Here is a 14,646-nt window from a genome sequence, read left to right as displayed (position 1 = left end):
TCCCATTATTCCACTGTGCTGCCTGTATTTACTGAAAAACATTTAAAATAAAACTAGGCAAATTTGTTCTGGGAGAATATAGACAGATGGATAAACTTCCTAAATTTGGTTTTCAGAAATGTGTTTTATCCGGGACCCTGGATAAAAATAACAGCAACATATTTGGAGAGGCAAAATTGTTCCTAAGCACGGCGGTCTAGAGCAGCGGCAGGCACGAGTAAGAATCCAATCTGCTGGTGGACATGTGAACAGTTTTTGATGGACCACCAAGGTCTGGTTGGTCGCTGTGGATTTTTGCACATTATTCTCAGCTAGATGGGTCTTGATCTGATCCAGCAATCATTGGGCACTCCTGATCTGCACTGAGCTCTGTCGCAAGCACATTTATAACTTGGGGAGACAGCTTCTGTCAGGTAAAAGGATCCATGGCTATTTTGGGCTCTATAGCTTGCAAGAGAGAAAGAGAGAGTATTGTAACGATCAGTTTCTTTATGCTTCATAGTGCTGAGCCTACACCCTTATAACCTTTTTCTCCGCTGGCGGTGATATTTATATCTTTGCTGCTTACATCCATAGCTTAATTTCCAACCTTGTTGCTGATGTAGCCAAAGTGACAGCTTCCTTATCCCCAGGTGAGCATTTCATTAATTAATCTTCACCATTCACCCTTCTTCCCTTGGCACTGTGGACTGGGAAGAATTTCAGGCAGCTTCGAAGCACTGACAAATTCTAGTGCCGAGAACCCGTCGCGCATCCCCTGGCCCGTCATGCCTGTAATGAGACATCAGAGCCTTTATAGAATGAGCAGGGCTAACTCTGCTGGCGCTAACAGGGAGAAAAGTGTGCGTGTGTGTCTGTGTGACACGGATGACACCAAGACTCCGACATTTCACATTACCTCCTAATGAGAAAATATCTTGCAGTCTCACACACACAGAATTACACACAAATAGCTAGGCCAACTGCCTGGCCATCTGAGACAGGGAGGAAACCACTTTCAAAGGGTTTCCTCTATCCTTTTCCATCAGCTTGAACAGAGTGTGGGCAGACTTCAAGCGTGTCAGGTCTATTTTATTTTAGCTAGGACATGATGATGATGATGATGATGATGATGATGATCATGTTGGCATTTATATCCCACCTTTCCCCCCTCCAAGGAACCCAAAGTGGCATACATAATCCTCCTCTCCATTTAATCCTCACAACAACAACCTTGTGAGGTGGGTTGGGCTGAGAGTCTGTGACTGGCCCAAAGTCATCCAGTGGGTTTCCATGGCCGAGTGGGGACTAGAACCCAGATCTCCCGACTCCCAGTCCAGCACTTCACCCACTACACCACACTGGCTCTCAAGATCCACTAACCAGATCCAGGTGCAAAAGAAGAGCTACTTAGAATCCCCAAACAGGTTGCCTCTGAGCATATGCAGCACCAGAACTGAAATGAGCTCACAGAACACAAAGGTTCACTCCTGTTGGCTCCAAGCTTTCTTCTTTCAGTGGCCTAATTTAGGTGGGAAAAGTCATTACACTGTTGCTATTGTTAAACAAAGTGGACATGGAGAGGACAACCATTCAAACAGAGGATGCCTTCACATCGGGGGCAGTCCTCTGTAAAAGAGGACACATGGCCACACTAGCCAGATGATTGGTTCCATAAGGCTTCTGACTCAGGAAAGTCAAAATGAGGGAGGGATGATCTGGAGGAATAAAATGATTCAATTCTTCCCCAGATGTTGGAACACGCTGGTCACTCAGTACTCCCTAGATCCTGTGACTCCAACGTCCCTTGTTCCATTGTATCTTATGGGCTCCTTTCCAGATTGAGGTCAAAGCAGAAGAGGATCCCTTCTGCTTTGACCTCAATTTCAAAATTGAGGTCAAAGTTGATTTCAAAACCAATTGATCATGTGGTACGGAGATGGGGGTGAACATACTTTTCAAGAAACATAAGCTCCCAAAACCCTTGTAGACCCGGAACTAACTACACAACATCACAATTCTTCGGAGATTACACACGCACACACACACCCTGACACACACAGCACTGTTCTTTTTGTTAGTCTAATAAAGCCACTGGTCTCTCAGAGCAAATAAAATTAAATTTATAGACAAAATATCCAATAAAGCTATTAAATTAACATAGTCTAGCTAGACTCATGAATAGAATATGCATCAACGTACGCCCCAACATTGTAAAACCAGCCACATTTCTAGTTATTTAGGTATCTGAATTGGCACTCACAATCAAGAATTACTGATTCATAAAATATGTTGTCCCAATGGTGGTGAAAGTGAGGGGTGGGGTTGGGGGGAGACGGAAGCAGATGGACCTAAAACTTCAAGCCACTGTCATTTTGAATTACTGCATAACCTCTGCACAAGACATTCCTCATAAAGTAATTAAGAGCAATAGATGCTGGGAATGATTTATGGTTTGGGGAATAGCTGCTGAAACTCGATGGTTTTTGCTTTTGTTTGTTTTTGATGGGGAGCAGAACGAGCCAGACATAATACACATGGGCTACGTCAATTCCTGACTAAGCGAAGAATCAATGGTTCAAACATTTTTATAGTTAACTCAAGAAGCTAGTGATATCACTGATGTCTATAAATCAATGTCATTGTCGCTATGATGGTCCCATGAAACTAAAGCCACAAGATCAGCGAAATAAATACTGCCGAGTGGAGATAACTCAGATGGGTTGCTGCGGAGAGGCTGTGTTGAATACAACAGAAAAGGAATGAGCCGACGTGGTCCAGTACTCCATAGAATATCATCCATTTTGATCTGGAAGAGCTTGCGCCAGAACCAGGTGTAAAATAGTATCTGTGTGAGAGGAGGACCTTAATGCAAAATGAGAGAGTTTTGCCTTTAAAAGTGGCCTAACTCACCCTTCCTCCAACACATTTTAAATAAGTAAATAAAATAAAATAATAAATGAAATGGTGCCAGTTGAGGCTGTTAGCTAGACCTGTTAGTCTGCGACGGAGGGGTGAAGATCTCGCAATGGTTTTATTGCGAGATCTCCTCTCTGTTTACATGCGCATGACGAACTCAGGAGAAGTGTCGCGCACGCCATTTTAATTTGGCGATTAAAATGAGATTTTTTTTTTAAAGGGACAGCAGCGCACGAACGCTCATGCACAAAAGGTGGGTGGTTTTTTTTAAAAAAATAATTACTTTCCCCACTCCCCCCACTCCCCCCTGATGGGCACAGTGCTCCTGAGGAGCGCTGTGCCCCTTGTGCAGGTCCTGGCTCCTCGCGAGGAACCACGAGGAGCTGGGACAAACCGTGGCGCCGGGACACATGTTCCACGGTTTTGGGCTCAGCCTGAGATCATGGTAAAACTGGGCCTAAAGGGTAGGGCGAGATCCCGGGACAAGGGAGGGATCATCCCTCCCTGATCCCGGGATCCCCTGTGCATCATGTGAACGCACAGGGACGAACATGGGGATCGCCCTGTCTAGCTATGGCCTATGAGTGATTCCATTCTGGGTTTCAGTCAAGACTTTAAAGGAGCTATCCAACGTGCTGAGCCCATTTAAGGGATTTTGTACGAGCTCCTTGGATAGCATCTATAAAGTTTTGTCAGTGGGCTCCATCACACGTAATTTCACCCCCTGCTTTGTCTCCGTGTTGTTGTTGTTTTTACCTCCGATGTTCTTTCACTTGTTTGCTCTTCCACTCCACTCCACCCCTTCTCTTCCTCCCTCCAGTTCATTGGTTGCTCCTTCCGTCCCCCACTTTAACAAGACAGGGCCTTTCAGATGAGTACTTCAACCAGACCGCCTTTCTGCACAGCAAAAATGGAACAACCCTTTAGTCTGGCTCTTTGAGGGCATTGAGGGAGTGTAATCCTGTCTCTGCAGAGATTCGGGGGTTGTACAATTTTAAAAAAAATGTTTTCAAGCCTGGGATGCAAGGTTTGGGTTTTATATTGAGGCTTGGAGCCAGTGGCTGGGAGAGATTGCTTTTCCCTGCCAGGACCTGATGTAATCCATTCAAGCCAACAGGAAGGCTCCCATCACAGCAGCACCCCCCAAAAAGGAAAATGTGTTTAGGGAAAATAATCCAGACTTTAGGCATTCTAGGGAAAAACGGAACAGGCTGGGGAAGAGGAGGGATATCAGCAGGACAGGCACAGCGTCATGTGAGCACCGTGCTGCAAATCTGCACACCAGGCATCGCGACAATGCACTAAATTATTGGTGTGATGAAGCTCTGGAACTCAGAGCGGATTCAAAAACCCACTGCCACCATAGCCACCAGCCTCCACTGGTTCAGCTCAATCTCCTTGCATAACTCTGGTTGCTAAGCTATACAATGTAGAATGATTTGGAACATAATTGACCTGTGATTCATTTTGATGACAAACAACGTTGTTTTGGATAGAATCATCCATTCACTCTGGAGAAATTCTGAATCCCTGTGCATTAGTGGAACAGAGAGAGAGAGAGAGAAAAAGCTCAAGGCCTCTTTCAGTACAATACAACACACTTTGATCAAACCTTCTCCTGCCTATGTTATTATGTACCAGATAAGCCTCACTCAGGAATCTAATCATAATGAGATTGAATCAGACATGAAAACCCCCACCACTACCACCACAACAACATGTGAGTCACTCCCCAGCATGGAAAATCTGATGCCTATCTGTATACCAATGTGTGTCAATACAAGTAGAATTAACAGAAGGGTGGAAGCAGCAGGGCACTGGAATGTTGGATTTTTCCATGCAGTGAGAAAACCCTTGGGTCTTTACTTACAGTGCATAAGCCAATTGTGAAATGGAAGCTTTCAGAATTTGGGGCACTGGTTGCAATCCTGCAGGAATGAACTCCTGCCATGGCATCCTTGCATTCATTTCAGTGGACTTGGTGTGAAATGCAGGTTTCCACAGGATTGTCCTAGGTGAAGTTCAATAGATAGATCTTTGGATCTATGGCTTGCAAAGCATTGCTTTGCTTTTCATCTTCCTTGAGTAGTAGAAATTACCAGGACAGCTTTACAGGGTCATTTTCATAAAATCATAGAGTTGGAAGGGGCCTACAAGGCCATCGAGTCCAACCCTCTGTTCAATGCAGGAATCTACCTCAAAGCATCCATGACAAATGGTTGTCCAGCTGCCTCTTGAAGGCCTCTTGTGTGGGAGAGCCCACCACATCCCTAGGTCATTGGTTCCATTGTCGTACTGCTCTATGAGGATAGTGGGCACTGGAAACTGTGATGATGTTTAGCCTGGAGTTGTACAAGAAGAGCAGCTGGGAAGCAGCATCCACAGGCAATCAGCAACACATTTAAGGCAGCATCAGTTGTTGCAAATAGCTGGGATTATGGGGTGAGATACAGACTGAGGGCGTTGCTAGACGAGACCTTAGCGCGCCTTGAGAGCCGGTTTCCCTGCTGTGCTTCCACATGACGCACAGGGGAATCCGGCCCCAAGCCGCACTGAAGCCTCCTCTAATGTGCCATAAGCGAAGTTGCTTATGGCGTGCCTTTTCCGCAGCTCCGGCCTGAGGCTGGGGCTGCAGAACGTCTAGAGACTTCCATGGCTTTTCGCGGCTACTCGCAAGCGAGTAGCCGCAAAAAGCCACGGACCTGGCACAGTGCTCATATGAGCATTGTGCCCATCGCGCCAGGGGGGGTTGATCCCAGAGGGGGAGATAGGGGGGAAGGCCGGACCGCCAGGAGAGGGGGAGGGCGCAGGGCGAGACGGAACGACGAGGGAGGGTGACACGGAACGACGAGGGAGGGCGACACGGGACATGCGGAGGGAGAGGGAGCACGGGCACCATGGGCATCAGGGAAAGGGAGAGCGGGCACCATGGGCATCAGGGAAAGGGAGACGGACATCAGGGAGAGCGCGGGGGGCTTAATTTTTTTTTAAAAAGGCTCTTATCTTCTCTGGAGTCTTCGGGTGCACGTGGCCCCTTTTAAAAAAAAAAATGGCCGACGCTGCAGGGCTTCCGTCATCCCTGCGCGTTGTGCGTCTAGGAGGCTGGCGGCGCGCGTCAAAGTTAGCGCACCGTCCCCCGCCTCCCTGCCGGCTTATCCCAGCAGGTCTAACAAGGCCCTGAGTCTCAAAACCCAAATGCAATTTCTAGAATACCTTTATTCAGATAATATGCAGTTCAATTCAAGCCATCCACACTTTCCACATTTGTGCAAATAGTTACCAATGTTGGAGCAATGGTGCCTAGTGGCCAGCCAGGTTGGATACTCAGAAGTGGAGTGTGTTCAGTGTGCAACTGCCTCTCTGGAGTTGATGTCTTCCTCTGAATTCTGCTGATTTTGGCATATCTTAAATACTCTTTCTTCCCAAGTCTTTGCATGATGTGGAAAAACACATCTGTTGACTACATGTCCTAGTTGTACATTCATTGGGTTCAAGATATCTTTCTTAGAAATTCCTTTTCTTGATGCTAAAGGACACCACCTTTCCTTCAGAGGTCTTGACTACTACTTCACCTGCTGGCAACATTCTTGAATGGTTTGCCTCACATTTTCGATTCATCTTGGAAGTCTCGTTGTCCAGTGTCCTCCGTCCCCCCCCAAGTCAGCTGATTTCATGTTGTTGTTATTATCATTATTATTTATTATTATTATTATTATTATATTTATTTATATCCCACCTTTTCCCCAATACTGGGACTCAAGGCGGTTATTGTTCACATCCCACAATTAACTTTGCACACCTGTTTTTCGAGTTCTTCAGCCTTTTGCTTCCTATAACATCGTATGTTTCATTTGTCAACTTCTTTCCATTCAAACCTCAGGAACCCTTTCACCCTCAACGGGGCCATTTTTTTGATTTTATATGACACAGTCCCCCCAAAATAACAGCAGTACCCTTACTGACCCTCAAAAGGCCACTCCCCAAACTGGTCAAATTGAATCATGGGCTTTTCTTTTTCTCCAATCAAAATCAAACCTGAATTCTAGCTCCATCTCAGGCAGATTGCTGTGACATCCCTCACTTGAGGCTGAAGGCCTCACCCCTAATCCAGGAGGGGATCTACACTATTCATTACACCGTTGTTTAAGTGCATTGTTGCGTCCTTCCTTGCTACGTTACGAAATGCAACTTGAGCCCAGTCAACCGAAATACCTTTTCTTCTATCGTTTTACCCCGGCACACTCTTCTTTAGAACGTTCTTCATTATGCTCATTATGCCATCTCTGAAGTAAACCTCCTTCTTCCTGTGACTCTGAGCTTTGCTAGACCTGCCGGGATAAGCCGGCAGGGAGGCGGGGCGACGCGTAGGGACGAGGGAAGCCCTGCAGCGTCTTAAAGGGGCCACGTGCGCCCCGAAAGATAAGCGTTTTTTTTAAAAAAATTAAGCCTCTGTCCCCTCTTTCACCGCCCTCCCTCCCCCTCCCCCTCATCGCGTTGTGCCAGCTCTCCCTCCCCTCGTCTAGCAAAGCCCTCACTTGAAAGACTTTGAAAGACGGCGTTGAAAACAACGAAAGGTTGGGGCACATTGTTAGTATTAAAACGATTTTAATGGAAAGTGGAACGGTTTTAAAAGTCAGAAGAAACGTAACAACAACAGCATCACATGACTGCTGACGTCATCTCTGCCAACTTGTTACGTTTCATCTAGACAAGTGTAGATTCCCTCCAGGTCACACCAAAATCTGTAAAAGAGCCACCTAGCATAGGCAATGTACTGGGTCAACATTTGTTAGAAGTTGGTAGTACTTTGCATAGAGGCCTTCTGTTAGCTGAGGCATTTTCTTTGACAGTGGACCGACCACCTCTGGGACTTTAAAAAACAACACCAGAGACTGACCTTAGGCACGTGCTCTTATTCTGTCAACACTCAGAGATGCTATTTGATGAAGATTTACAGTGATGAACGCCAAGCACGATTGGTAACTGTGGTTAGGGGGTTGTCAGAGCTTTTCAATACTGTTTAAAATTGACTAAATATTGCTACCAGATATGACAAGTTATGAGAAAGGTCACGACATCGAAACCAGAATGGAAAATGGAGGTGCCTTTCAACTTATAGGGATTTTACTACTGTCAACGCACTGTGGAACTATTTAGTACCCGAGATTGCCAAAGATGTAGTCCTAGTTCCCATAAACAGAGGTTAGGAAGAAAACTTGTTCCTCAACTTCATTCCGAAGGTGCATTAAGCAGTTGTCTGTGCAATTTGCTCAGCTTTAGGGTTGTCTGTTGCTGGGAAATCCAATTTTTTTTGGTTCGCCAGAGTTCCGCGATGTGTACAACTCCATGGTGTGTATGGGTCAACAAAACTGAAGCTATCCCTCCATCTCCAGGAGTGTTTTTTTGTGCATTTTGGGGAAGGTTCTGCAATTTGTCCAAATTTCTGAGCAATTTGCACAAATCTTGGCTGAATTTGCATAATTTGCAAATTTCGGCCATCATTTGAAGAAACTGCTTAGAAATCTACACAAAGTGCAACTCCCTTATCTGGTACAGACTGAAAGCCAGAGCAGATTCCCGGCCCCACAGACATCAGAGTCACTGGACTCCACTGCTTCTAATTGCTTTTTCAAGACCAAGCCATCTCCAAATACTTTGCATTACAGCAAGGGTAGCTGCCAATTGTATATTGTTGCTGGTAGAATTCATTTCCCCCAGGTACTGTGATTAGCATCCCTATTAATCAAAAAGTGCTGGTGCTGTCTCCCTGTGAACCTTGGCTTGACTACACCACTGCAGAGGTCTGAGATGATTGCTTGCAGAGGGCTTTTGAAACACCACAGGTTGTATCCTTGCTCTAGGACTTAAAATGCTCTGAGGCATCACTACCAAAACCAATAGCTGTGAGGGATTCTTCCCTCTACCCTAGTTACATCACCGTGAAAAGCAAATTAAGAACATAAGAAGAGCCCTGACGCTGGATCAGACCAAGGGTCCATCTAGTCCAGCACTCTGTTCACACAGTGGCCAACCAGATGTCGACCAGGGACCAACAAAGCAGGACATGGTGCTACAGAACCCTCTCTACCCACGTTCCCCAGCAACTGGTGCACGCAGGCTTATTGCCTCGGATACTGGAGGTTGCACAAAACCATCAGGGCTAGTAGCCATTGATAGCATTCTCCTCCAGGATTTATTCAACTCCCTTTTAAAGCCATCCAAATTGGTGGGCATCACTTCATTTTGTGGTAGTGAGTTCCATAACTTAACTATGCGCTGTGTGAAGTTCTTCCTTTTGTTTGTCCTGAATCTTTCGCCAGTTAGCTTAATGGGATGACCACCATGTTCTATTATTTTGAGAGAGGGAGAAAATTGTCTCCCTATCCACATCCTCCATACCATGCATACTTTTGTACACCTCTGGCATGTCTCCCCTTTGCCTCCTTTTTTCCATGCTAAACAATCCCAGCTGTTGTAACCTTCCCTCGTAGGGGAGATGCTCCAGCCCCTCAGTCATTTCAGTTGCCCTTTTCCATACTTTTCCCAGCTCTACAATATCTTTTTTTCAGTGTGGTGACCAGAACTGTACATAGTATTCTAAGTGTGGTCGCTATTTTCCCATTCCATCAATTGGTACTAGTGAATTCTATTGTAAAATGCCTTGTTTGGGAGCTCGTCTACAGTTGCCATTACAAAATTCTCAAAAAACGCAGCTTCCAGGAGCCCTGGTTGAGAATACCAAACAAAAGGAAAAGCAATAGGCCTTCTCTAACAACCTCCTCAAGGTACAGGTATCCTAATTCAATGGCTGTCAACACTGCCAAATAACTAAGATGATTTTCACAGTTCCCATTGGCTTCCCTAAAATATTTCAGCTAGGAAACAACTTTCTATATATATATATATATATATATATATATATATATATATATATGAAGAAGAAGAAGACATTCCTCAAACTAAAGATAACATGGATACAGGAAAATTGGCTGAAAATATAAAAGTGGGCTGTATACACCAATCAACTCAAATATTTGGTTGTAAATCAAGCTACACGGACACAATATCCCCGCATAACAGGCAAATGGAGCATGCGATGGGTAACTCATTTATGAAAAATGTAATTGCTTGCCTCAGAGGGAGGCTGGAAGAAAACGGGTGATGTGTAGTGTGTAATTTTCAGAAAGCTGAAAAGTAAAAGTAGAAAGTGCTTGGGAGGTAAATTCACCATCGCCATAATTTTTCAGGTGCCTGACATTTTTTCCTTTCTTTTTTTAAGATGAGAAAGGGATTAAAACAACAACACGACAACAGCAGGAACAGCAGCAGTAATAGACTTTTCTTCTGAATAGGGGGGGGAAATCATACAATTCTATCTCACTACATTTGTTCAAACGCTTCGCATTTTTCCAGCAAATGAATATCATTATACATAGAGAGTCCTCACTCCATTCTTGGAGTATCAGAACTGTCAGGGAACTTCCCCATGACCTAGGAAATTGAAATTGGGTACACATGTAGTCCAGGACACCCTGATTACCAGGAGATCTGGAAATAAGACATTGGTACTGCTCTTCATAATAATAAAAAAAGGAGAAATAAAGCCTGACAAACGTACTGCACTTCCATTCCATATGTAACAATCCCATGAGTCATAAAGGAAAATGGTTGGTTTTAATTCTGAAATTACATTTCGGGCATGTCTACACCATCCCTATATCCCGGAATTGTCCCGGGATTGTTCCTGTGTAACCAAATGCCACACAAGTGATCCCGGTTGCTGGCAGGGACAATGCCACCATTTTCCTGGGATAACCCTTAGGTGTAGAAAGGGCCTTGGTGTTGGAAAGAGAGCAAGAACGAGGGAGAGGTTGACACAAATGGACAAAACAAAAAGGAAAGAGTTGGCCTCATATCCTTTTGACTGCCCATGTGCATAGTGCTGACCAGTCACATTACATAATTCTGGCATATAACCTACATACACCAGTTGGTGGGGAATGTCGGTGGGTGGGTTCTGGTGCACTCACATCTGGCTTGTGGGTTTCCCATTAGCAGCTGGTGTGGCCAGTGTGTGAACACAATGCTAGACTAGACGGATCCTTGACCTGATCCAGCAGGGCTTTTCTTATGCTCATTGAGCAGTAGGGTGTGAAAGGGGTGCTCAACTTGCCTTCTGTCTGAGCATCCCCGATTGTGTGGAGAGATCCACTTCACCCCTTGAGTGTGATACAGTCAGGAATCGGGGGGGCGAGGGACTGTTTTAATCATGCATTATTCTTACTGATCTTACGTCATCATGCATCATTCTTACTGATCTTACGTCATCTTACTGATGACGCTCCCATCATAAGAGTGTCAGCAGCTGAAGAGCAGGGTAAAATGCTATAAATAAATAAATAAATACAGAGCTTCATCACACTACCGTTCTAGCCTGCTATCACAGTGCAATCCATGCAAAGTGGTTGTTGTTGTTGTTGTCAATGAGCTCCATCACACGAGCCTCCATGCCTCCACCCTCCTCCAGCGTGCGCCCCGGGAGGGCTGGGGCGGGCTCCACAGCACTTATTTGGGGACTGGCGAAGGTGCTGGCTCTGCACCTTGTCATCCTTTTGCACCCCCAATGGCTGCTCAAGAAGAATCACACTAAATGAACTTCAAAATACTTTGCTACAAAGGGAGGAAGAACGGCAATCAAGGCAGGACATAGTTGACGTCATCCGAGTCCTTTGCCACGATAGCAGACAATAATGTGAGCGTCACGGGAGTCCTTTGCATGGATTGCGCCGTGATAGCAGGCTATATATGTGATGAAGCTCATAAAGAAACTAATCAGTGTTCTCCCCCCTCCCCTTGCTGCTTGATGGGTGAAATAACACTGAAATGAAATTGCAAGGTTTTGAATCCAACCAGCCCCCATACGTTGGTGTTCATCAGAATTAAAACAACCGTGAAGATTTTAGGATTTCAACAACTGGAACTTCCTCCCACCTTCCGGCACCAAAATCAAACCATAGCCAACAACTTGCTTAGGTGACTCTTTTCCTTTCCTGTGCTTCCTCAACAAGTGGGTTAAGTGGTAAGTCTTCAAAAAGAAATGTGACATTTGCTCTGTTTGCACAATGAGACAAGTGTCTAAATTGAATGCTCTCTTTTTCTGCTTCTCCCCCCCATTCTTTTTTTTTTAAAAAATATATATCTCCAGGCTATATATTCCTTCACATTAGAGAGTTTGGAACTTCATTTCTAAAAAAACCCCATGCCCTTTTCTATGCTTTTCTGATGTGCTTTGAAATATCATGGGCGGAAGACTTCATTGCTGAAAAAGGGATTTAAGCTTGATGCTGTGGGGCACCCGGCTGAAGTGGCAACTTGCAAAATATGGAGCCAGGCTACTGGACCAGCGTCAAGGGTAGGCATGGTTGGACATACCACCAGGGGCCCATGCACAAGAGGCCCACTGGACTCTCTGCTTCCCCCCTTTTTAACTATTGTTCCTCTGTTCCTTACCCTGTCCCAGACAATGGAGGTAGTGAGCCAAAAGAGCAGTAGATGCCACCTACTCATTGGCTCTCTGCCTGCCAAGCAAGCAAGTGGTAGCAATGACGAGAAAGAGGAGGAGGAGGAGTAATAGCAGTTAGTGACCATGGCAGTGAGAAGGTAGACTCATTGAGGAAGAGGTGGGGAGTGGAGCTGCATCTGTCTCCTCTTTTCTGGTGAGGCATGCCATCTTTTTTCCACTAGCGGCTGACCTAAGGCTGAGTCTGTTGGGGATGGGTGTTTCCTATATCTAAGGTCTCAAACTATGGTGGCCATAAAAGCCCATTTCCATAAATGGAAATTCATTGAATTGTGGTTCTCATTGAGGTTGGATAGCTGCCGGGAGACTCAGGTAAGTCCCACTGGCTAATGGGGGCAATGGTCACCATCACTCAGAGTCAGACTGCCTCAGCTTGGATTCAGGGTTTGGGCCTGAAGCAATGTGCAGCTGTTGTAAGTGGTTTATTTAGAAGTTTATGCCCTGCCTTTCCTCTAAGGAGTCCAAGGCAGTGTACATGATCCGCCTCCTTTCCATTTTATCAACACAACAAGTCTAGGGTGACTATATGTAAAGGAGGGCAGGGCTCCTGTGCCTTTAATGGTTGTATTGAAAAGGGAATTTCTGCAGGTGTGATTTGTATGCATGCAGCACCTGATGAAATTTCCTCTTCATCACAGCAGTTAAAGCTGTAGGAACCCTGACTAGCATGACCAGATGCAAAAAAGGGCGGGGCTCCTGCAGGTTTAACTGTTGTGACAAAGAGGGAATTTCACCAGGTGCTTCATGCATAACAATGACACCTGCTGAAATTCCCTTTTTAATACAACTGTTAAAGATACAGGAGCCCTGTCCTCCTTTCCATATGGTCACCCTATACTGTAACAACCCTGTGAGGCAGGTTAGGCTGAGAGTCAGTGACTGGCCCAAAGTCACCCTGTGAGCTTCATGGCTAAGTGGGGACTAGAACCCGGGTCTCCTCAATCCCAGTCCAACACTCTAACTACTTAGGGTGACCATATGAAAAGGAGGACAGGGCTCCTATATCTTTAACAGTTTTGTACCTGGTCAGGAAGGCAGGGCTGCAGCTTTAACTGTTGTGATGATGAAGGAATTTCATGAAGTGCTGCATGCGTACAAACGAAATCTGCTGAAATTCCCTTTTCTGTACAACTGTTAAAGATACAAGAGCCCAGTCCTCCTTTGCATATGGTCATCCTATAACTACTATACCACTCTACTGATCTTCCTCTGTAACATGCCGCTGCAGGGAGATCCAGTTGTATTCCAGGACCACCTGATGACTCCCAGATGTCTTGGACTACAAGTCTCATAATCCAGTTCCATAATGGGGACTAGAACCTGAGTCATCCCAGTCCCAGTCCAGGACACTAACCACTACATCACACTGACTCTCCTGATGGTAGGGCTTTTTTTTCTTAAGTGGCGACCTGAACGCCACTCTAAGACTTGAGTGTACTCAAGCGATTGAGCAATTAGATCTCACCAGGGGTGCTGCACATACTTCATGAGGCAGCCCCCAAACCGACAGCCTCTTTAGGCAGAGCTCATTTTAAAAACGTTGTTAATACCCAGATGACACACTTTTCATCGCTCCAGAACAGTGCTGAGTTGACAGAAAGCGTGCTGAGCCTGCTACAAAACAGGAACACCTCCACACAACCTCATACTTAAGCCAGATTCAGGTAATATGCTGTTAGTGTCCCGCCAGGATCAATTTAAGTCTGCTAAGCTGTGGATTCTCTGGGTTTTGTTGTTGTTGTTGTTGAATACACACACACACACACACAAACTGCTGAGCAAACACTTGTAGAAGCACACACGTAAATGTACAAGGCTAGGGGAAAATGCAAGGAATTATGGATGTCAGAACAACTAGACTTCAAAACATCGTACAGTCTTGGGAGTCTTGCTTCCTTTCCCTGATTTTTAAATTTTCTTTTACAAAAAAATAAAAATGTTGAATATGGAGGGAATCATAGTTAATTACAAGTTGGCTGTGAACTATAGCTCTGTGAGAGATCTGAGGTTAGGATTGGCTCGAACTGACAATCATAATTTTGAATCTGTTTCGCTCGCATCAGAACACTTTGGCCACATCTACACCAAGCAGGATATTGCACTATGAAAGCAATATCAAAGCAGTATATAAGAGGCAGGAGCCACACAACTGCTTTATGACGGTATTG

This window comes from Elgaria multicarinata, chromosome 15, assembly GCF_023053635.1.
Source record: "Elgaria multicarinata webbii isolate HBS135686 ecotype San Diego chromosome 15, rElgMul1.1.pri, whole genome shotgun sequence".
In the NCBI taxonomy this organism is placed as follows: Eukaryota; Metazoa; Chordata; class Lepidosauria; order Squamata; family Anguidae; genus Elgaria; species Elgaria multicarinata.
Note: the sequence above shows the minus strand (reverse complement) of the source record.